Genomic DNA, 25168 nt, shown 5'->3' with positions numbered 1-25168 from the left:
GCGTGAGATTTTGGGCGTTTGAGAGGCCCTGGCTTAGACTGTTCTTTGGACTCTGGAGTGTCATACAGGACGCAAGTTTCATCGCCAGTAACGATAACCTTAAAAACTCTTCTCCCTCACTATGGTAAAGCGTCAGAAACATTACTGCTGAGTGATCGTCAGTCAACATTGTTGGGACCCAACGTGAACAAAGTTCCCAGAATTCTAAGTGTTGAGTCACAATTGTGTACAGAGAAGACCTTGAAACGTCCGAGATTGCTGTAGAAAGTTCACTAATCGTAAACCTCCATTTGTGGCGAACAAACGAAGAACTTCAGGAGACTGTCCAGATGCACTTTACCTCACTGACGGCAGACTTCTTTGCTGCAGAGAGCTTCGGAAAGCTGATGTCGCGATACGACAAATGTCTAAATCTTTTGGCAATTATGTGGAAAAATAAGTATGAAACTACTAAACTTTCATTGATAAAATCATTTTGTTATGTTAATGTGTCCTTTTATAGCCCATCGGAGGTTGAAAAAAAAAACAGCCCGCCTTTCTCTCTAGTTGTCAGACTATACGGGATTCAAAGTTCTTTCGGACTACCATTTCAATAATTCCGCTGGAATATATTTACCTTGCATTAGGCCTGGGCTGTGCATAAGTGGAGACAGAAGTCAGACGGAGTAACTTAGAGTCCAGAGCAATTTTAATGCAGTTACTATTTTTCTAAAAACTTTCAGTTGCATTTTTCAAGCTTCAAAAATTGCCATGTTAAAAACGCTCCTTGTGACAAGAGTTCTAACCAGATTCACCTGAAATGCTCTGATAAGTTTCAATATGTACAGGAATTAAAAGTAGTTGAGCATTTTATTATCGGTTGAGTATTACCTTCATATCTGTGCTCCTAAAATAGCACCAAACTAGAGTTTTGACTGTTGTATGAATAATGAGAAATTGAAATACTTATTGTTACTTTCATTGACCTGTCTCAGTCTCATCCTTGGCTTTGACAATATGAAAGTGACTGAGGTATGAGTGATGCTAGTAATGCCATTCCTTATGCAGCCAGTCCCTGTTATGAATGGTGTGAAAATATCGCTCATGCATTTCAGTGGGCTTGGCAGACTGATATGTACTGTAATAGCAACGGCTGGCTCGGTGAGGAAAGCAACGGGAAACTACCTCACTCCTCATTTCCCTAGTACGCCTCTTCAGTGATGCCTAGGCTCTTTATGACAGCTCTTGGCGGAGCTGCAGAGGATCAAACCAGCCTTCGGGCTGAATACCCAACATACAACATACACATATCTCCAATAGTTTATACCCGACTGCAAAACCCAGAGTTATTAAATTTATGAGTATTTTTGACAGGTCTGTCAAATTATAACCCAAAATAATGAAAACTCTGAAGCTAGGAGCATTTCCCACGCAACATACAAAAAAAAATAAGCATTATCTATATCTATAAAATAAAGAGTTTTGTTTGTACATTGCTCAGAATTTTAAAATAATTGTATTATTATTACAACTTCCCCCATGCGGAGGCTGCCATAAGGACAAAGTATGTCGACTACACAGTATTTTGTCTTCTATGTTGACTTTGCTAGTGTGCCAGGTAGATAAATCACCACAAGGCTCAGGAATAAATTTGCAATACGGTTCTTCAGATGTTATTTGATAGAAAAGTTTGAGGTATCTTCTTTAGGGGAGTAACTTGGAGTGGGTAAATAAGAGTAGGTAATATTGAACTATTTAAAATTGAAAATTTCTGGTCAGATTGCAGCAATGGTGAGCTAACAAGGGTGTCAATCTTGTTTCGCGTCTTGTCAAGTACGGCTTGTGGATCCAGTTTAAGTTCATTGATTAAATTCACACCTAAGTAACGAATCGCACTTCCGTTGCACTGTGATTTAATTTCACAGTCGTCATTAATTATGATATTCTCCTCCGTTAGCTGACCTTTCTTGATAGTAACAAGGAAATGCATTTTATCATTTTCCGTAATGTCTGTCTGTCTGTCTGTCTGTCTGTCTGTCTGTCTGTCTGTCTGTCTGTCTGTCTGTCTGTCTGTCTGTCTGTCTGTCTGTCTGTCTGTCTGTCTTGTATTGTATTGTATGTACGCACATCATGAGAAAACGGCTGAAGAGAATTCAATAAAAATCGGTATGTAATGTCGGGGAATAAGTAGCTACAATCTAGGCCATAAATATTTTTTTCACGCGTAGTGAAATAGTAGTTCAGGAGATTTCCCTGGATTTACTCGATTTTCATTAAAAGCTGTTCACCCATTTTATCGTGATTCGGTGCTGATATGGACTTAAAAACAAAAATCCAAGTTCATGAATATCACTGTTATCATAGCCGGTACGGTAAAAATGATCGAAAATTTAATTCTATATAACTTTGGTTATGTAGTATTTATCGACAGGACCACTGATAATGTTGAATGTTAACATTGCTTTTAATCGGTGCAATCCTACTGACGTCATTGTAATGTCCTATGTTGACTTAAGTTGGGAAAACAAAGATAATTTTTCTGAGAATTCCGTAGTGAACTTGCAACAAATTAACTAATGAACTTCACATATTGTGTTTCGCTCTGTTTTATTAATATGTGCTTGTGTTTTAAATATGGTTGTGGTAAGTTGTAGAAGTTCCAGATTTTAGTCATGAATCCCCTTAATCAAGGGTCAAATACCAGTTTAATTCTCAAAGTTATGACCGTTGTTCTATTGATGAAATTATGCTCTCGTTCGGCATCAGGGGGCTCATTATGCGCCGTTCCGTTGAGAAGTAGGGAACCCACTATCTTGGGATGCAGAGGCGAGCACTCCACTACTTATCCCACAGAGCAGGGCCTGTCAGGATGTGTGCAATGGTGCATAGCGCGGTGCAAGTTGCAAAAGACGAATTTTGCTAGTTTGACCTGAGAGCAGACCCCCCCCCCTTCGATTTTGAGCAGTAGCGCTGTCTCTCTCTTTGCCTACGCCTGTCTCGTTCGCACTGGTCCTTTTCCCCTTCCTCAATTGCTCTGCAGAGCTCCACCATCCTAGCAGAGTTTAGCCGAGCTTAGCCGAGTCACCCCGAGACAATGATCGTCCGAACGGAGCCGAGTCGTACCGATGCACGGTGCACAGAACCCCTGCGCGTCGGTTTGCACGCGTGAGATTTTTGGCGTTTGAGAGGCCCTGCCACAGAGGAAGCTAGTGGCTGGGTAGAGTGTGGCCAACAAATCATATGTCTCTTAACATTTATTGATTATTATTATTTTTTTACAATTGGCTTTACGTCGCACCGACACAGATAGTTTACATCGAGACGAAGAGATAGGAAAAGTCTAGGCCTGGAAAGGAAGCGGCCGTGGCCTTAATTAAGGTACAGGCCCATCATTTGCCTGGTGTGAAAATGGGAAACCACGGAAAACAATCTTCAGAGCTGCCGACAATGGGGTTCGAACCCACTGTCTCTCGGATGCAAGCCCACAGCCGCGCGCCCCTAACCGCACGGCCAACTCGCCCGGTGATTATTGTTTTAAGATGAAGTACTACTGAGCAGCCCTCCTTTATTATAATATTAATCGGAAGGAACCTGGAAAGAAAGAAAAGAGCCTGGAAAGGCGCGAAAATGAAAGACTCCCTAGGCCTCGCAAAAGCAATACCGTTGGCTCGGAAAACAACAAGAATTGACCAAGGGAGGTCGGATAGGATAGATGAAAGTGAGGAGCCTGATGCAAATACGTGGAAGCAGTGTCAGGACTCGGCTAAGGGACCCGTGGTTGCCAACCCACACTCCCAAGATAAAATCCCCGGCGTCCCCGATTAGTCACCTCCTAGGACAGCCAAGGGATTCTGTGGAAGTATTCTGCAGCTCTCCCCACAATGGTATGATTGAGGGCCCGACAGGGATCGACTTTGTGGTGATAGCGGAATATGGCGACGCTGCTTGCCAGGACGCGATAGACGTCTTCACGGGTAGGTAGTGTTGTGTAGGTTGGTCCGGACCACTGAACTGTAGGTAATACTGGAACGCTGACTGTATGGGAGCGAAGTGCGGCTTCCTGGGCGACTAGCTGTACGGCATGGGGGCATGATTGACATATACGTACATGCGATGAGACATAAGTATCTTGGCGAATTTTAAACATTTAGGCGGAATGTCTCTTGCAGATTTCACCTGATTAACGGTGAAATATATATTTCAGAGGATTAATAGCAATTTGAAACTGAATATGGCTAGGAATATTGGATAAAATGAAAATATTTCTGGGCCTGATTATTCTCAAACATTTTTCTTCAAGAGATCACAAGACAGTAAATGCGTATACATACACTAAAAACAAGTACCAAACCCCTGGCGCAACAGCCTCGAAGGGCCAGGGCCTACGAAGCGACTGCTGCTCAGCCCTAAGGCCTGCAGATTAGGAGGTGTCGTGGGGTCAGCACGACGAATCCTCTCGGCCGTTATTCTTGGCTCTCGAGACCGATACCTACACTAGAAAGGCAATGAAATAGACGCCATACAAACGAAACATATGCATAAAAAATATAGCTTAGTGAATTTAGACGGGAAATATCTGCGAATGATGGTCAATTAAAAATACATTGTAATCAGGTTTTGAACCATATTTATTATCAGGACAAAGGCAGCATGCGTATGCATGTATACATATGAACACACACACACACACACACACACACACATACACAACTTCGCATTGGAATATACACTTAATAAACAAAATATATACACGTTACAAAATAATTGATCTGCATTTAGGGCACCAACCTAGGTGGCAGATTCCCTATCAGTTGTTTCCTTAGTCTTTTTTGACATGATTTCAAAGAAGTTGAAAATGTATCGAACATCTCCCACTTTGTTCGGGTCCAGTATTTCCTTCTCACAGCTATAACCCACTTTTTTTAATATTTCCGGACGTTTCCACGGAAATCTGCAATTGAAATTATAAATTATGTAACAATATCATTCTGACTATAACCTATAAAACGTAACGTACGACATTTAATATGTCAAAATATCATGTGAGATATCTCCATAAACATAGAATACTTAATGACAAGAGTCAAACCGGGAAAAAAATTGTAATTATCGTTTCAAAATACCATATATATAGCTTTGCAGTGAGATAATGCTGAGATTGCTTACCAGTGGAAATGAAGCTTTTGTGAGGTCACAACTGGTTTCTTCTGCTACCTCTTAGCGCAACCGTATGCTATACGAAAAATAGGCATCTTGATTGTATCACAAATTTGACGTACGGTCAGATATTAACAAAAGAGTCCATCAAACACAATACATCAGCTAACTTCCAGTCTATGTATCTAGTCAACTTTGCCGTACACGAGGGGGCGTGACTAGCCAAGGAACAGGAAGCAGTTTTCTCCGAGAGCTACCACTACAGTCAGCATTCCAGTATAACCTATAGTTCAATGGTCCGGACGTATTCCTTAACCTTAAGGCCATCCTAGCTGGAACGCCGTCGGTGTTCATATCCAGTAGTAGTGTCTCTTCAGTAATGGAAGGGTCCACCGCACGGATGGCCACTGAAGAGGCTGCACTACGGTTGTGTGGGAGGGGCTCAATCAGGGCTTAATTTAAGGGCTGAAGTCGGAAGTTGAACTGTACCGATGGATCGGGTGAGCTTGCAGGTTGAGCCGTCGCCATTGACCGTAATTGACGCCGTTGGCAGTGTCGTGAATATCCGCCGCATGATGAATCGCTGGAGGGTTTTGAAGATGTGGGACAGCGAACGGAATTCCGGAGTTGGAGGAATGAATGTTTGCCGGAAGGGATAGGTTGAAAGAGGTGAGGGTTTGAGATGGGTCGGTGGGTTCCGGAGACGAGTAGATCAGACGTGGCGGTGGTTGTTGGGGTAGGTGGGGTGGTCTGGTTGTTTATAGTGGGCGACTGTGGATCTGGGGTGTTGTATGTCAGGAGCCATTGCGAGGCATTGTGGTGCTGATTCTTCGGCGGCGGTGGGTTGTGGAGCTGTTTCTTTATATTGTATGCGGGTGTCCTGTCTCTGAGTGATGGCGCCACTGGATGGTAGCAGGCGTAATAGTTGGGTTTGGCGTACGACCGATATTAAGGCCGTGTGGTAAACGACCGCGACAGTAGACCGAACTGTACCTTTGGCGAAGGTCGTTACAGTGGCTGTCGTTATGGTTGTGGTGGCAAGAATGTAAGGAGTGCACGGACACATAGGCCTAATGATGGTTGATAATCTTTCAGTACTGTGCTTGAGAAGCAGTCCCTCGGTCAGTAATACTATTGTTTTACGATAGTTTCTGGGAATATGGGGCGTTGCGGGTCGGATCCACTGATTGTTTTAAATTCATATTCACCCATTCATTCTTGGTCGTCATGTTTTGAATTCTGGTCAGTGGATGATTTTGGACTTTTAAATTGTCATTACATTTCGTACCATTAGGGGCCGATGACCTAGATGTTAGACTCCTTTAAACAAGAAGCATCATCATCATCATCAGTAAAGTGATACAGAATACAAGTAAGAGTTTTAAGTGTCTGCAGTACCAGTGGTATAACCAGAATGAGTATGTGTGGGAATAAAAAGCGTAAGTTGATGAAAGATCGTATAATGAGAAATTATTATCTACTCTAAATATGAATACGTTTAAAATCATCATCATCATCATCATCATCATCATCATAAATTGTTCTGCCATCCGCCAGGTCCAGTCATGGCTGTGCCCTCCATATCTCTCGATCTTGTGCCCTTTTCTTCACTTCTGCATAAACTTCCTTTTTTTCTCTCTCTCTCTCTCTCTCGCTAATGGTGTCTAATAATGGTATCGTCTCCTTTCCTCGTTTTCCTTTTATCATCCCTCAATTGCTACTCGTAGTAAAGTGTTGTGTCTTAGATTACGCCCTATCCAATTTTTCTTCCTATTTTGGATTACGGTTAGCATGCTCCTCTCTTCTTCCACTCTCTTCAGAACTTCCTCATTTGATATTTTATCTTCCCGCTTTACTCCTTCAATTCTTCGCCAAATCCACATCTCAAATGCCTCTATTCTTCTCTGTTCTTCCTTCCTTGATGTCCATGTCAGTGCCATATAGAGCTATACTCTATATGTAACACCTTGCAAGTCTCTTCCTCAGATCTTTCTCTAGCGAGCCAAAAAGCAGATTTTTCTTCTTGTTGAAGCTTTCCTTGGCTAAGGCAATTCGAGCTTTTATGCACGTTTAAAATACACGCTGCTATTTCTCACACTGGGTACCGATACCTGGCGATTACATCCAGAAGCGTACGCGAAATTATTTTCGGGATGAGGGAGGGGGAGGACATTAAATATTAAAATTTGAGGACTTCTATAAAATGATGAGGGGTACATATTGTGAAATTAGAAACACTAAATTAAAACTTTCAGAATAACACAATTATTTAAGACACATTTGTATTCATGTTGATGTTTACAAAAGCAGACCTGACATCTCCTGGGTTCTTTTGGCCAGCTCAGGATTATATTTTCTACGGCCATATGTTCTTTGTGCTGGCCCCGTAGTGTAGGGGTAGCGTGCCTGCCTCTTAACCGGAGGCCCCGGGTTCGATTCCCGGACAGGTCAGGGATTTTTACCTGGATCTGAGGGCTGGTTCGAGGTCCACTGAGCCTACGTGATTAGAATTGTGAGGAGCTAACTGACGGTGAGATAGCGGCCCCGGTATAGAATGCCAAGAATAAAGGCCGAGAGGATTCGTCGTGCTGACCACACGACACCTCATAATCTGCAGGCCTTCGGGCTGAGCAGCGGTCGCTTGGTAGGCTAAGGCCCTTCAAGGGCTGTAGTGCCATGGGGTTTGGTTTTTATATGTTCTTTGTGTATATACAAATGAGCTAACCCATGCAGTCTTTCCTGTGCAGTCATAATCTGCAAGTAACCTTTTAAATATTTCAGGGAAGAAAAAGAACGTTCTTGTGTGACATTGGTGACTAGTAAGACAGCAAACAGTTTCACTACTCGATGTTTTTTTTTTTTTTACTAGTTGCTTTAAGTCGTACCGACACAGATAAGTCTTATGGTGACGATGGGATAGGAAAGGCCTAGGAATTGGAAGGACGCGGCCATGGCTTTAATTAAGGTACAGCCCCACCAGCATTTGCCTGGTGTAAAAATGGGAAACCACGGAAAACCATTTTCAGGGCTGCCGACAGTGCGATTCGAACCCGCTATCTCCCGGATGCGAGCTCACAGCTGCGCGCTCCTAACCGCACGGCCAACTCGCCCGATGATGTACCGTATTGTTGGGAAAGTATCACTCTCGCAAAAGGTTAAGTGTATGTTGGATATTCAGCCCGAAGGCTGGTTTGATCCTCTGCAGCTCCGCCAACAGCTGTCATATACAGCCTAGGCATCACTGAAGAGGCATACTAGGGAAATGAGGAGTGAGGTAGTTTCCCGTTGCTTTCCTCACCGAGCCAGCCGTTGCTATTACATATCAGTGTGCCAAGCCCACTGAAATGCATGCCCCGACCGACCCTATGAGCGATATTTTCACACCATTTATAACAGGGACTGGCTGCATAAGAAATGGTATTACTAGCATCACTCATACCTCAGTCACTTTCATATTGTCAAAGCCAAGGATGAGACTGAGACAGGTCAATGAAAGTAACAAATTTGATATAGGCCATACCATAAGACATAGTGCACTGTAAACACTACATCTCGCCAGCAAAGGCATAAAGGTTAAGTGCAGAAATGAAGTCCATTAGTTCAGGATGATTGCTTTTAGAAGAAAAACTGATATATATTTATTAATGAAAGCATCAACATATTGTTGGCAAATACGTAGTTCATATTAAAAGCAAAACAATGAGCTACCTAAAATTTTCATGGTTTCCACAATTAATCACAAGTTCTTAACTTCAACATTTTCGGGGGAGGATTTATTTCCCCAATTCCTCCCTCCTCCCCCTGCTCCCCTCTACATACACCCCTGATTATATCGAAAAGGGTTTTTTTTAAAGCCTTATCGCACAGCGTTTAATCTCGTGCACAGCAATGCCGAGTTTGCTGTTACGGCCGTGAATGCAAATTAACGGAAAAGGCTTCTTTCTTCTTTTTCCTTGCGGTTCCGACTCTCTGAAACCAGAGTAGTCTGCTCGCGCTACCTTGTGAGTTTGTGAAGAAGTTACTCCAGGTGGCAAGTTGAGAATTCCCTCGCTAGGTGTCGTTAGCGGTTAACAAAACTGCTTAATCTGTAGAACCACGGCCAACTCGAAATTCCGACATTCCGACTGTCCAGATATCTGTTACAATTTTCAATGTGGCAGTTTGCTTAAATGGTTGCAAGATACCTTCTAAAAAATATAGCTGAATTTTAGGAGATAGTCTGCTGTGTACCACATGTTCAGCACTTGAGTGTTTACTGAGTCATTTGAAAGCTTTTAGTGCCTGCTGTCATTTCTTGATGGATACAGTACTTTTGCATCCATCTCTTGGCACAGGCCAGAGTAAAGTGTAGCTTCCACCGGTCCCAGTCAACATCCATGGCTGTGACAATATGGAAGTTGCTGGGGTTTGGGTAGTGCCGAGTAATGACATTCAGAGCACGACTAGTGCATCTGAGTGTTATGAAAGGTGCTGCTCATAGGGTCAGTTGTGCTGCAATAGTACTTTCTGACCCAGTGAGGAAAGCAATGGCAAACTACCTCACTCCTCATCTTGCCTAGTACGCCTCATTTTGGTGCTGCCATTGGTTTTTGGGGTTTCCATATAACCGCATAACCTTTGCTGGTGCTATTTGAGGATCCAACCAGCCTCTGGGCTGATGACCTAACAGACAGAACTCGTCTGCATCAGGGGATACAGTTAACAAGTTAAAAAAATATGTGATTAACTCTAGATGACTGTATTAATGAGTTAATGAATTGCATTTGGTTATCACTAAATCAAGGGACTTAGAAATTGATTTCAGTACTGCATCAGTATTGTTTTACATAGCACGTTACATTTCACATTGTTTATTAAGAAATGTGAAAGGATGTGCTGATTGTAAAATACTTATTGCTTTGGACAAAGAATTGTCAACAGTAGGACTGAATGATGAAACAAATTCACACTTGCTAAAGCTGTACAGAGGGGGTTGAAACAGCCTAGAGATTTTGTTTTTCAAATTGTTGTGGAGGGCTACGCTTTATTTCAGACCTTGATATCTGATTTTGAAGATTCCTTTTTGTATACTGGAAGTTACAGGGAAGGTTTTACAAACCTTTTGAAAATGAAAGTTGAAGAAACTGGTAAATACTGTGATAAGAGTATGTGTGTGTGTGGTATGGTGTTCATTAGTATTGTGTCCAAGATCTGCCACATTTTGGGAAACATTTTTAGTAACAATTACTCAAAAATAACTAACAACACTGTGCGCACAAACAAGCATAAAATAATGGCATTTTAGAGACAACAGTTCGCCTAGTGAACAGTAAATGATTTGTTATGGAGGGCTACACGTTAATTCAATTTTTTCATAATGGAAGTTGAAAAACCTAGTAATTTCTGTGACAAGTGTGGGTGTGAACTGCAGAGTTAATGATTGTTTTGTCCAATATCTATCATATCATGGCAAATATTTTTCCTAATTGCCATTCATAAACAAATAATTCATTAATAACACTATGTGCTCAAATAAGTGTAATATAATAGCATTTTTTTCTTTTTCTTCTTCTAGGGGCTTTACGTCGCACCGACACAGATAGGTCTTATGGCGACGAAAGTAGCATTTTAGAGACAGCAACAGTTTGCTTAGTGACCATCATACTACTTTTCAAATTGTGGAAAGCTACACATTAACTGAGACCTGATATCTGATTCAGAGATGTAGTTTTATACGGTGGAAATCGTAGGGATGTTTCTTTCTATGTTTCCATATTGAAAGCTGAAAAACCTGCGACAAGTGTGGGTGTGTGCTGCTGAGTTAATGAGTGTTGTGACCAAGATCTGTCATATTTTGGACAATACGTTTTTTAACTTATTGATGTGCTCAGAAAAGCATAAAATAATGACATTGTTTTGAGAGAAAACCATTCGCTTAGTCACCATCATCGTACAGTCCAAGTGAGTAGCCTTTAGTCGAACACCACAGAGGCGGAATAGAAATCTGTTTCGTGCTAAAATAGATAAATTCAAGGGGTTCCAGGAAGAACAAAATGAGAAGTCCAAGAACATGTGTTCAGAGGAGAGAAAAAGGAACCACAGTAAAATGATGAAGTTCCGGGAGAAGAGAAAAGGACTAACCCGGAAGTCAATTGTTACCGTGGTCCAAAGTAGGTCAAAATCGAAGAAATAATAAGAAGAATTGCATACTGTAAATTATGTATTCCGGATTACCCTCAGTGGAGGACGGATTATTTATTTTTTAATAAATCTTACGGCCGCCTCTGTGGTGTAGTGGTTAGTGTGATTAGCTGCCACCCCCGAAGGCCCGGGTTCGATTCCTGCCTCTGCCACGAAATTTGAAAAGTGGTACGAGGGCTGGAACGGGGTCCACTCAGCCTCGTGAGGTCAACTGAGTAGAGGGAGGGTTCGATTCCGTCCTCAGCCATCCAGGAAGTGGTTTTCCGTGGTTTCCCTACTTCTCCTCCAGGCAAATGCCGGGATGGTACCTAACGGCCGCTTCCTTCCCTCGTTCTAGTCTATTCACCCAATTCCTTCGCGACACTGACGTTTGTTTTAACATTTTGTAATCACCATATTATTTGTGATTTTCCTTCAATATTAAACCCTTTACCCTTCTTTTGCGACATGTTCACAGCGATGCTTGCCTTGACTATTTTTTAACACACGGACTGATTTGAAATCTACAATCTACTGAAATCAGAGTATGAAAATAAACCCTACATTGTTGTCAACAATCCACCCCAAATGCGTAACAAACAAAATCAAAATTGGACGTTATAGCCGATACATTTATCCGAAAATGTAATAAAATACGCCGTTTTGGACGATATGTCGTACTAAGCGATTTTTAAAATACAGTGTTTGTATAGGATTTAGACGGGACCGTTATATTTCGCCGTTATATCCAACTAGCAAATGTACCCGTGCTTCGCTACGGTACTCTACATTGTATACGGATATCAAGTAAATTACTGTACATACAGTGAATAGGATTTTTTTAAATTGCACGTCTTTTTTTTTTTTTTTTTTTTTTGCTAGTTGCTTTACGTCGCACCGACACAGATAGGTCTTATGGCGACGATGGGATAGGAAAGGCCTAGGAGTTGGAAGGAAGCGGCCGTAGCCTTAATTAAGGTACAGCCCCAGCATTTGCCTGGTGTGAAAATGGGAAACCACGGAAAACCATCTTCAGGGCTGCCGACAGTGGGGCTCGAACCCACGATCTCCCGGCTGCAAGCTCACAGCCGCGCGCCTCTACGCGCACGGCCAACTCGCCCGGTGCACGTCTTTTAGCGTTATCCAGAAACAGCAGGGTGAGGTTCCCATACGATGTTTCCAATGTAAAGTGCGAGTTGCGGAGTTGTGATGATAACGGCAGGCTCACTTACCTCACAATCGAGTAGGTAAACTTGCATTATAATGGGAGGTCCCATTATTTAATGCGTGGTCACAATCGATTTTAGGGAGTTTACGTTACAATGGCAGGCGCCCTTTCCTACTTCCAGACAGATTAAAGTTGAGGAGTTTTTATTATAATAGCAGGCACCTTCCCTACTGCCAGTCAAAATTGAGTTGTGCTGTTATCATAATGACAGGCCCCTTTTCTTAATGACAGTCACACGGAGTTGGTGAGTTTGCATTATAATAGCAAGGCCACTATGCCTAATGCCAGTCACATTTTATATAGGTAAATTTGTTTATAATGGCGGGCACACATGCCTACTCCCAAACACAATCGGTTAGGGGAGTTTTGAACAAAACTGCATGCTTCCTTGACTTCTGCCAAGTCAGATCGAGAAGGGAATTACTAATTACAATGGTAGTTCCTCCTTACTAATGCTAGTAACAAAGTAGTTGGAGAAGGATCGCATTCCTACTGCCAGTCAAAGTCGATGTGGAGAGTAATGATTACAATAGCAGACGCCCTCGTGCTGAGAGTCACTATCGATGTAAAGTATTAATTATAATGGCAAACACACCATTTCTACCCCATCGCTACAAATGGACTTCAGTGAATATATATAGACCGACATACGAAGTATATGCATGTTTACAATATTGTAAACCTCCATTTACAGATTAACTGCTGCTGAACGATACATCATGTCGACAAACGGATTGTACCATAAGACGCCTCATTTAGCGGTCTAAATAGCTGGTCTTGAGATATTTTCTCCTGTCTCATCTATTTATGGGTAAAACTGAGTTACAAACGTTGAATAGGGTGAAATTTGGGTAAGGTTTTCTCACAGTGCATTACTTGTGGGTACTAATATGACAGCTACAAACATAGAATTTGGCTCACGTATGGCTTCTAGCTGGGCCAGTGTTCGTGCAGAATTATATGATTCTATATTTCGTATAAATGATTCGAACTACGAATTATACGTGTACAAAGAGCAGAATGTTGATATAATCGAGAAAAAGAGTCAAATGTAACAAATAAGGAAGAGATACGACGAAACGTCATAGGACCAAAGTTGTAGATAACTCCAAATTGAAATGAGATTCTGCCATCCGTATTGTGATACGACTTACCCTTAGCTGCGAAATACCTCGAACCGAAGTTCCGGTGGGATTTGTACCAAAAAACGGTCCATTAATGATATCTCCCTTATTAAGTTACCTCAATATTCCGATATTTTTGGGGGGTAAAAAATGAAATATTTAAAGATCTTGGAAGCTTTCCGTCGATTACAGGCTAAGACATACAATTTTGTCAAATTTCAATCTTCTAGCTCGTCGGGCAGATTGTGCCTCAATCTTGTTTGGGGGGGGGGGCGTATAATAAGGATTTTCAGGAAACTAAAGCTAACAAATATGTAGATGGTCATTATTACACTTGAAACAGATAACTGTACGAAAATTTCGCCAAAGTAGTAAATGTACAGACTCACGGTCGTTACGATTTTATTTATATAGATAAGGAATCTGCTCTACGTACAACACCTTTTGGGCTATGTCCGCTGGACAAAACCGACCGTTGATGACATCTCCCTTATTAATCCCCCTATCGAAAAAATGCACATAAGTAAAAAGTTTTAGAAATGGGTTTCCATCAAGGTTGGTCGATTTCCAGTCAGGTTGGTGTTTTATATACTGTGGGAGAGTAAAATCACTATTTCGTTCCCTATAAACCCCCAGTCCATTCCGGGAATATGACATGGAATGGACCTAAAAACTTAGGTTTGGACAGGTGGATGCTAAATATGTAGTTTGATTGAAATATCTCCAGCAGTTTTCAAGTTATGAGAAATATGCTTTACACGCATCCGCTCTTAAGCCCGGTGGGATTTTTTACCAAAAAACGGTCCATTAATGATATCTCCCTTATTAATCATCGTATCGAAATGATGCGCATGTGAAAAAAGGTTCAGAAATTATTGATTTCCACTAAGGCAGGTAGATTTCCATTAAGTTTGGTTGTGTATATTTTGTGTATATATTTTGAAACGGATAACTGTACGGGAATTTCGCCAAAATAGTCAATGTACAGACACACGGTCGTTACGATTTTATTTATATAGAAGATACAACGTTAAAAGCGATGTTGCATTAACGGTTTCGACTGTATTGCTAACAGTGTTGAGTGACTTCAATTTTCCAGGCCTGTGTTATCGAGCACATTTCTGAACACACGCAACAAATATATGATATCCACTCACCAGTATCTTCATGTCGGTGGGTATGATGGGGAGTCCTTACAGGATCTGACAGCGAGGTGTCCTGCCACCTTCTCTTATAGCCGCACCACAGACACTACGTGTCGCTTTCCCTGAGTCCTTGTGGGTGATCCTTGCATGCAAATGCTGAATGCTGCTGTAACATAAGGGAAAGCTATATTCACCGTCTTATAAGGGTTGAAACCTATCAGCACGTCCTCTGTTTGTATAATTCCTCGACCTCCGTCCGATTTGCTTGCTCACTCGCAACGGAATGGTCATGTCAATTCTTATCCTTCAGAGATGCCAACTGCTACGGATTTTCCGTAGTTTCTACGGTTTTCTCACATATACAACGGCAATACGACAATAGCACTGATTATTACGTATTTGACGAATACAAAATCATCTTTATAAATTCTCGATTCCTGCCACAAATGAGAAAAAAAATAGTTCCGTAAGTTGGAGATTCGCTGTTAGAAAATAGTATTTCTTTCTTTCTTTCTTTCTTTCTTTCTTTCTTATTCTGTTCACCCCCCAGGGTTGGTTTTTTCCTCGGACTCAGCGAGGAATCCCACCTCTACCGCCTCAAGGGCAGTGTTCTGGAACGTGAGACTTTGGGTCTGGGCATACAACTGTGGAGGAAGGCCGGTACCTCTCCCAGGCGGCCTCACCTGTTATGCTGAACAGGGACCTTGTGAAGGAGGGGGGGGGGGGGAATATGAAGATTAGAATGGATAAACAAGGAAGCGTGAAGGAAGCAGCCGTGGCCTTAAGTTAGGTACCATTCCGGTATTTGCCTGGACGTGAAGTGGGAAATCACGAAAAACCACTTCGAGGATGGGTGACGTGGGAATCGAACCCACCTCTACTCAGTTGACCTCCCGAGGCCGAGTGGACCCCGTCCCAGCCCTCGTACCACTTTTCAAATTTCGTGGCAGAGCCGGGAATCGAACCTGGGACTACGGGGGTGGCAGTTAATTGCGCTAACCACTACACCACAGAGGCGGGCTGTTGGTAAATAGTTCTTGAAATAATTAAGGGATAACGTTTCTGTAATTTTAATAATTCATTGCTGAATAGAAATTCCCAGCATATGTGCTAAGTTTCTGTTCTGTTACCTCTGATTTAATAATGAGTTGCATTGTGTCGTCTAGTGCAAGAGATTATTTCGGTGCAGTGAAGGACGACATTGCCGGCCCCGCGGTGTAGGTGTAGCGGAGGCTCCGGGTTCGATTCCCGGCCAGGTAAGGATTTTTTTTTACCTGGACCTGAGGGTTGGTTCGAGGTCCACTTAGCCTACGTGATTACAATTGTGGAGCCACCTGACGTTGAGATGGCGGCCCCGGTCTAGCAAGCTAAGAATAACGGCCGAGAAGATTCGTCGTGCTGACCACACGAGACCTCGTAATCCGCAGGCCTTCGGGCTGAACAGCGGTCGCTTGGTAGGCCATGGCCCTTCAAGGCTGTTGCGCCATATAAGAAGAAGAAGAATATGAAGAAGATGATGTCACGTACGTACTGTGGGTGGAGGACGCAGACGAACAATGCACCCACAGTAACCCCTGCCTGTCGTAAGAGACGACTCCCAGGGGCTCTCAGCTTGGGAGCGTAGGTTGGTGACCACGGGGCATTTAGCCGAGTCCTTGCATTGCTTCTACTTGCTTGTGCCAGGCTCCTCACCTTCATCTACCATGTCCCGCCTTCCTTGGCCAACTCTTGTTCTTTTCGGACCCCGACGGTATTAGCGCATTCGAGGTCACGGGAGTCTTTCATTTTCACGTCCTTCGTGTCTCTTGTCTTTCTTTATGCGGTACTTCATTTTTGAAGTGTCGGATCATTTTTTTACCCTCTGTGGGTGGGGGGACGCAAATGAAGAAAACACCCACCGTATCCCCTGCCTGTCGCAAGAGGCGAATACATGGGGCGACCAAAGGATAATACTCTTGGAATCATGAGACAATCTGTGATTAGTACCATTACACGATGAACACCATGGGTCGACCTTACTTGGGATTAGTACTATTACATGTCCCTGGTTGTGCTCCCTCTTAGAGCAATAATCACTACTACCGGAGGAACACGTGCCGCTACTGCCTCCAGCTGGGTCTGTGATTACTAATATCGGGGGAGGATTATTATGGGAGTAGTACCATTATATGAAGAGCACCCTGGGTCTGTGTTGCCTGTGGGTGGCACCATAATGTGTGATATACCGTAAGACTATATTGCCTATGATTAGTACCACTATGTGAGGAATATCATGAGTATACGTAGCCTGTGATTAGTACCACTATGTGAGGAACATTATGAGTATACGTAGCCTGTGATTAGTACCACTATGTGAGGAATATCATGAGTATACGTAGCCTATGATTAGTACCACTATGTGAGGAATATCATGAGTATACGTAGCCTGTGATTAGTACCACTATGTGAGGAACATTATGAGTATACGTAGCCTGTGATTAGTACCAATGTGTGAGGAACATATGAGTGTACGTAGCCTGTGATTAGTACCACTATGTGAGCAACACCATAAGTATACGTAGCCTGTGATTAGTACCACTGTGTGAGGAACATTATGAGTATACGTAGCCTGTGATTAGTACCACTATGTGAGGAACATTATGAGCATACGTAGCCTGTGATTAGTGCCACTATGTGAGGAACATTATGAGTATACGTAGCCTGTGATTAGTACCACTGTGTGAGGAACATATGAGTGTACGTAGCCTGTGATTAGTACCACTATGTGAGCAACACCATAAGTATACGTAGCCTGTGATTAGTACCACTGTGTGAGGAACATTATGAGTATACGTAGCCTGTGATTAGTACCACTGTATGAGGAACATTATGAGTGTACGTAGCCTGTGCTTAGTACCACTATGTGAGAACACCATAAGTATACGTAGCCTGTGATTAGTACCACTGTGTGAGGAACATTATGAGTATACGTAGCCTGTGATTAGTACCACTGTGTGAGCAACACCATAAGTATAAGTAGCCTGTGATTAGTACCACTTTGTGAGGAACATTATGAGTATACGTAGCCTGTGATTAGTACCACTATATGAGGAATATCATGAGTAAACGTAGCCTGTGATTAGTACCACTATGTGAGGAACATTATGAGTATTCGTAGCTTGTGCTTAGTACCACTATGTGAGCAACACCATAAGTATACGTAGCCTGTGATTAGTACCACTATGTGAGGAATATCATGAGTATACGTAGCCTGTGATTTGTACCACTATGTGAGGAATATCATGAGTATACGTAGCCTGTGATTAGTACCACTATGTGAGCAACACCATAAGTATACGTAGCCTGTGATTAGTACCACTGTGTGAGGAACATTATGAGTATACGTAGCCTGTGATTAGTACCACTATGTGAGGAACATTATGAGCATACGTAGCCTGTGATTAGTGCCACTATGTGAGGAACATTATGAGTATACGTAGCCTGTGATTAGTACCACTGTGTGAGGAACATATGAGTGTACGTAGCCTGTGATTAGTACCACTATGTGAGCAACACCATAAGTATACGTAGTCTGTGATTAGTACCACTGTGTGAGGAACATTATGAGTATACGTAGCCTGTGATTAGTACCACTGTATGAGGAACATTATGAGTGTACTTAGCCTGTGCTTAGTACCACTATGTGAGAACACCATAAGTATACGTAGCCTGTGATTAGTACCACTGTGTGAGGAACATTATGAGTATACGTAGCCTGTGATTAGTACCACTATGTGAGGAATATCATGAGTATACGTAGCCTGTGATTAGTACCACTATGTGAGGAACATTATGAGTGTACGTAGCCTGTGATTAGTACCACTATGTGAGCAACACCATAAGTATACGTAGCCTGTGATTTGTACCACTATGTGAGGAATATCATGAGTATACGTAGCCTGTGATTTGTACCACTATGTGAGGAATATCATGAGTATACGTAGCCTGTGATTAGTACCACTGTGTGAGGAACATTATGAGTGTACGTAGCCTGTGATTAGTACCACTATGTGAGGAACATTATGAGTATACGTAGCCTGTGACTAGTACCACTGTGTGAGGAACATTATGAGTGTACGTAGCCTGTGATTAGTACCACCATGTGAGCAACACCATAAGTATACGTAGCCTGTGATTAGTACCACTATGTGAGGAACATTATGAGTATACGTAGCCTGTGATTAGTACCACTATGCGAGGAATATCATGAGTATACGTAGCCTGTGATTAGTACCACTGTGTGAGGAACATTATGAGTATACGTAGCCTGTGATTAGTACCACTATGTGAGGAACATTATGAGTATACGTAGCCTGCGATTAGTACCACTGAGTGAGGTACATTATGAGTATACGTAGCCTGTGATTAGTACCACTATGTGAGCAACACCATAAGTATACGTAGCCTGTGATTAGTATCACTGTGTGAGGAACATTATGAGTATACGTAGCCTGTGATTAGTACCACTATGTGAGGAATATCATGAGTATACGTAGCCTGTGATTAGTACCACTGTGTGAGGAACATTATGAGTGTACGTAGCCTGTGATTAGTACCACTATGTGAGGAATATCATGAGTATACGTAGCCTGTGATTAGTACCACTATGTGAGGAATATCATGAGTATACGTAGCCTGTGATTAGTACCACTATGCGAGGAATATCATGAGTATACGTAGACTGTGATTAGTACCACTATGCGAGGAATATCATGAGTATACGTAGCCTGTGATTAGAATCATGTGAGGAACATTATGAGTATACGTAGCCTGTGATTAGTATCACTATGTGAGGAATATCACAAGTATACGTAGCCTGTGATTAGTACCACTATGCGAGGAATATCACAGTATACGTAGCCTGTGATTAGTACCATTATGCGAGGAATATTATGAGTATACGTAGCCTGTGATTAGTACCACTATGCGTGGAATATCATGAGTATACGTAGCCTGTGATTGGTACCACTATGCGAGGAATATCATGAGTATACCTAGCCTGTGATTAGTACCACTATGCGAGGAATATCGTGAGTATACGTAGCCTGTGATTAGAATCATGTGAGGAACATTATGAGTATACGTGGCTTGTGATTTGTACCACTATGCGAGGAATATCATGAGTATACGTAGCCTGTGATTAGTACTACTATGCGAGGAATATCATGAGTATACGTAGCCTGTGATTAGTACCACTATGCGAGCAACACCATGAGTTTACGTAGCCTGTGATTAGTACCACTATGCGAGGAATATCATGAGTATACGTAGCCTGTGATTAGTACCACTATGTGAGGAACATCATGAGTTTACGTAGCCTGTGATTAGTACCACTGTGTGAGGAACATTATGAGTGTACGTAGCCTGTGATTAGTACCACTATGTGAGGAATATAATGTGTATACGTAGCCTGTGCTTAGTACCACTATGTGAGCAACACCATAAGTATACGTAGCCTGTGATTAGTACCACTATGTGAGGAATATCATGAGTATACGTAGCCTGTGATTAGTACCACTATGTGAGCAACACGATAAGTATACGTAGCCTGTGATTAGTACCACTATGTGAGGAACATTATGAGTGTACGTAGCCTGTGATTAGTACCACTATGTGAGCAACACCATAAGTATACGTAGCCTGTGATTTGTACCACTATGTGAGGAATATCATGAGTATACGTAGACTGTGATTTGTACCACTATGTGAGGAATATCATGAGTATACGTAGCCTGTGATTAGTACCACTGTGTGAGGAACATTATGAGTGTACGTAGCCTGTGATTAGTACCACTATGTGAGGAACATTATGAGTATACGTAGCCTGTGACTAGTACCACTGTGTGAGGAACATTATGAGTGTACGTAGCCTGTGATTAGTACCACCATGTGAGCAACACCATAAGTATACGTAGCCTGTGATTAGTACCACTATGTGAGGAACATTATGAGTATACGTAGCCTGTGATAAGTACCACTATGCGAGGAATATCATGAGTATACGTAGCCTGTGATTAGTACCACTGTGTGAGGAACATTATGAGTATACGTAGCCTGTGATTAGTACCACTATGTGAGGAACATTATGAGTATACGTAGCCTGCGATTAGTACCACTGAGTGAGGTACATTATGAGTATACGTAGCCTGTGATTAGTACCACTATGTCAGCAACACCATAAGTATACGTAGCCTGTGATTAGTATCACTGTGTGAGGAACATTATGAGTATTCGTAGCTTGTGATTAGTACCACTATGTGAGCAACACCATGAGTATACGTAGCCTGTGATTAGTACCACTATGTGAGGAATATCATGAGTATACGTAGCCTGTGATTAGTACCACAATGTGAGGAATATCATGAGTATACGTAGCCTGTGATTAGAATCATGTGAGGAACATTATGAGTGTACGTAGCCTGTGATTAGTACCACTATGTGAGGAATATAATGAGTATACGTAGCCTGTGCTTAGTACCACTATGTGAGCAACACCATAAGTATACGTAGCCTGTGATTAGTACCACTATGTGAGGAATATCATGAGTATACGTAGCCTGTGATTTGTACCACTATGTGAGGAATATCATGAGTATACGTAGCCTGTGATTAGTACCACTATGTGAGCAACACCATAAGTATACGTAGCCTGTGATTAGTACCACTGTGTGAGGAACATTATGAGTATACGTAGCCTGTGATTAGTACCACTATGTGAGGAACATTATGAGCATACGTAGCCTGTGATTAGTGCCACTATGTGAGGAACATTATGAGTATACGTAGCCTGTGATTAGTACCACTGTGTGAGGAACATATGAGTGTACGTAGCCTGTGATTAGTACCACTATGTGAGCAACACCATAAGTATACGTAGTCTGTGATTAGTACCACTGTGTGAGGAACATTATGAGTATACGTAGCCTGTGATTAGTACCACTGTATGAGGAACATTATGAGTGTACGTAGCCTGTGCTTAGTACCACTATGTGAGAACACCATAAGTATACGTAGCCTGTGATTAGTACCACTGTGTGAGGAACATTATGAGTATACGTAGCCTGTGATTAGTACCACTATGTGAGGAATATCATGAGTATACGTAGCCTGTGATTAGTACCACTATGTGAGGAACATTATGAGTGTACGTAGCCTGTGATTAGTACCACTATGTGAGCAACACCATAAGTATACGTAGCCTGTGATTTGTACCACTATGTGAGGAATATCATGAGTATACGTAGCCTGTGATTTGTACCACTATGTGAGGAATATCATGAGTATACGTAGCCTGTGATTAGTACCACTGTGTGAGGAACATTATGAGTGTACGTAGCCTGTGATTAGTACCACTATGTGAGGAACATTATGAGTATACGTAGCCTGTGACTAGTACCACTGTGTGAGGAACATTATGAGTGTACGTAGCCTGTGATTAGTACCACTATGCGAGGAATATCATGAGTATACGTAGCCTGTGATTAGTACCACTGTGTGAGGAACATTATGAGTATACGTAGCCTGTGATTAGTACCACTATGTGAGGAACATTATGAGTATACGTAGCCTGCGATTAGTACCACTGAGTGAGGTACATTATGAGTATACGTAGCCTGTGATTAGTACCACTATGTGAGCAACACCATAAGTATACGTAGCCTGTGATTAGTATCACTGTGTGAGGAACATTATGAGTATACGTAGCCTGTGATTAGTACCACTATGTGAGGAATATCATGAGTATACGTAGCCTGTGATTAGTACCACTGTGTGAGGAACATTATGAGTGTACGTAGCCTGTGATTAGTACCACTATGTGAGGAATATCATGAGTATACGTAGCCTGTGATTAGTACCACTATGTGAGGAATATCATGAGTATACGTAGCCTGTGATTAGTACCACTATGCGAGGAATATCATGAGTATACGTAGACTGTGATTAGTACCACTATGCGAGGAATATCATGAGTATACGTAGCCTGTGATTAGAATCATGTGAGGAACATTATGAGTATACGTAGCCTGTGATTAGTATCACTATGTGAGGAATATCACAAGTATACGTAGCCTGTGATTAGTACCACTATGCGAGGAATATCACAGTATACGTAGCCTGTGATTAGTACCACTATGCGAGGAATATTATGAGTATACGTAGCCTGTGATTAGTACCACTATGCGTGGAATATCATGAGTATACGTAGCCTGTGATTGGTACCACTATGCGAGGAATATCATGAGTATACCTAGCCTGTGATTAGTACCACTATGCGAGGAATATCGTGAGTATACGTAGCCTGTGATTAGAATCATGTGAGGAACATTATGAGTATACGTGGCTTGTGATTTGTACCACTATGCGAGGAATATCATGAGTATACGTAGCCTGTGATTAGTACCACTATGCGAGGAATATCATGAGTATACGTAGCCTGTGATTAGTACCACTATGCGAGCAACACCATGAGTTTACGTAGCCTGTGATTAGTACCACTATGCGAGGAATATCATGAGTATACGTAGCCTGTGATTAGTACCACTATGTGAGGAACATCATGAGTTTACGTAGCCTGTGATTAGTACCACTGTGTGAGGAACATTATGAGTGTACGTAGCCTGTGATTAGTACCACTATGTGAGGAATATAATGTGTATACGTAGCCTGTGCTTAGTACCACTATGTGAGCAACACCATAAATATACGTAGCCTGTGATTAGTACCACTATGTGAGGAATATCATGAGTATACGTAGCCTGTGATTAGTACCACTATGTGAGCAACACGATAAGTATACGTAGCCTGTGATTAGTACCACTATGTGAGGAACATTATGAGTGTACGTAGCCTGTGATTAGTACCACTATGTGAGCAACACCATAAGTATACGTAGCCTGTGATTTGTACCACTATGTGAGGAATATCATGAGTATACGTAGCCTGTGATTTGTACCACTATGTGAGGAATATCATGAGTATACGTAGCCTGTGATTAGTACCACTGTGTGAGGAACATTATGAGTGTACGTAGCCTGTGATTAGTACCACTATGTGAGGAACATTATGAGTATACGTAGCCTGTGACTAGTACCACTGTGTGAGGAACATTATGAGTGTACGTAGCCTGTGATTAGTACCACCATGTGAGCAACACCATAAGTATACGTAGCCTGTGATTAGTACCACTATGTGAGGAACATTATGAGTATACGTAGCCTGTGATAAGTACCACTATGCGAGGAATATCATGAGTATACGTAGCCTGTGATTAGTACCACTGTGTGAGGAACATTATGAGTATACGTAGCCTGTGATTAGTACCACTATGTGAGGAACATTATGAGTATACGTAGCCTGCGATTAGTACCACTGAGTGAGGTACATTATGAGTATACGTAGCCTGTGATTAGTACCACTATGTGAGCAACACCATAAGTATACGTAGCCTGTGATTAGTATCACTGTGTGAGGAACATTATGAGTATACGTAGCCTGTGATTAGTACCACTATGTGAGGAATATCATGAGTATACGTAGCCTGTGATTAGTACCACTGTGTGAGGAACATTATGAGTGTACGTAGCCTGTGATTAGTACCACTATGTGAGGAATATCATGAGTATACGTAGCCTGTGATTAGTACCACTATGTGAGGAATATCATGAGTATACGTAGTCTGTGATTAGTACCACTATGCGAGGAATATCATGAGTTTACGTAGCCTGTGATTAGTACCACTATGCGAGGAATATCATGAGTATACGTAGCCTGTGATTAGAATCATGTGAGGAACATTATGAGTATACGTAGCCTGTGATTAGTATCACTATGTGAGGAATATCACAAGTATACGTAGCCTGTGATTAGTACCACTATGCGAGGAATATCATGAGTATACGTAGCCTGTGATTAGTACCACTGTGTGAGGAACATTATGAGTGTACGTAGCCTGTGATTAGTACCACTATGTGAGGAATATCATGAGTATACGTAGCCTGTGATTAGTACCACTATGTGAGGAATATCATGAGTATACGTAGTCTGTGATTAGTACCACTATGCGAGGAATATCATGAGTTTACGTAGCCTGTGATTAGTACCACTATGCGAGGAATATCATGAGTATACGTAGCCTGTGATTAGAATCATGTGAGGAACATTATGAGTATACGTAGCCTGTGATTAGTATCACTATGTGAGGAATATCACAAGTATACGTAGCCTGTGATTAGTACCACTATGCGAGCAACACCATGAGTTTACGTAGCCTGTGATTAGTACCACTATGCGAGGAATATCATGAGTATACGTAGCCTGTGATTAGTACCACTATGTGA

The sequence above is a fragment of the Anabrus simplex genome, chromosome 11 (assembly GCF_040414725.1).
Source record: "Anabrus simplex isolate iqAnaSimp1 chromosome 11, ASM4041472v1, whole genome shotgun sequence".
Lineage (NCBI taxonomy): Eukaryota > Metazoa > Arthropoda > Insecta > Orthoptera > Tettigoniidae > Anabrus > Anabrus simplex.
This window is presented reverse-complemented; position numbering follows the sequence as displayed.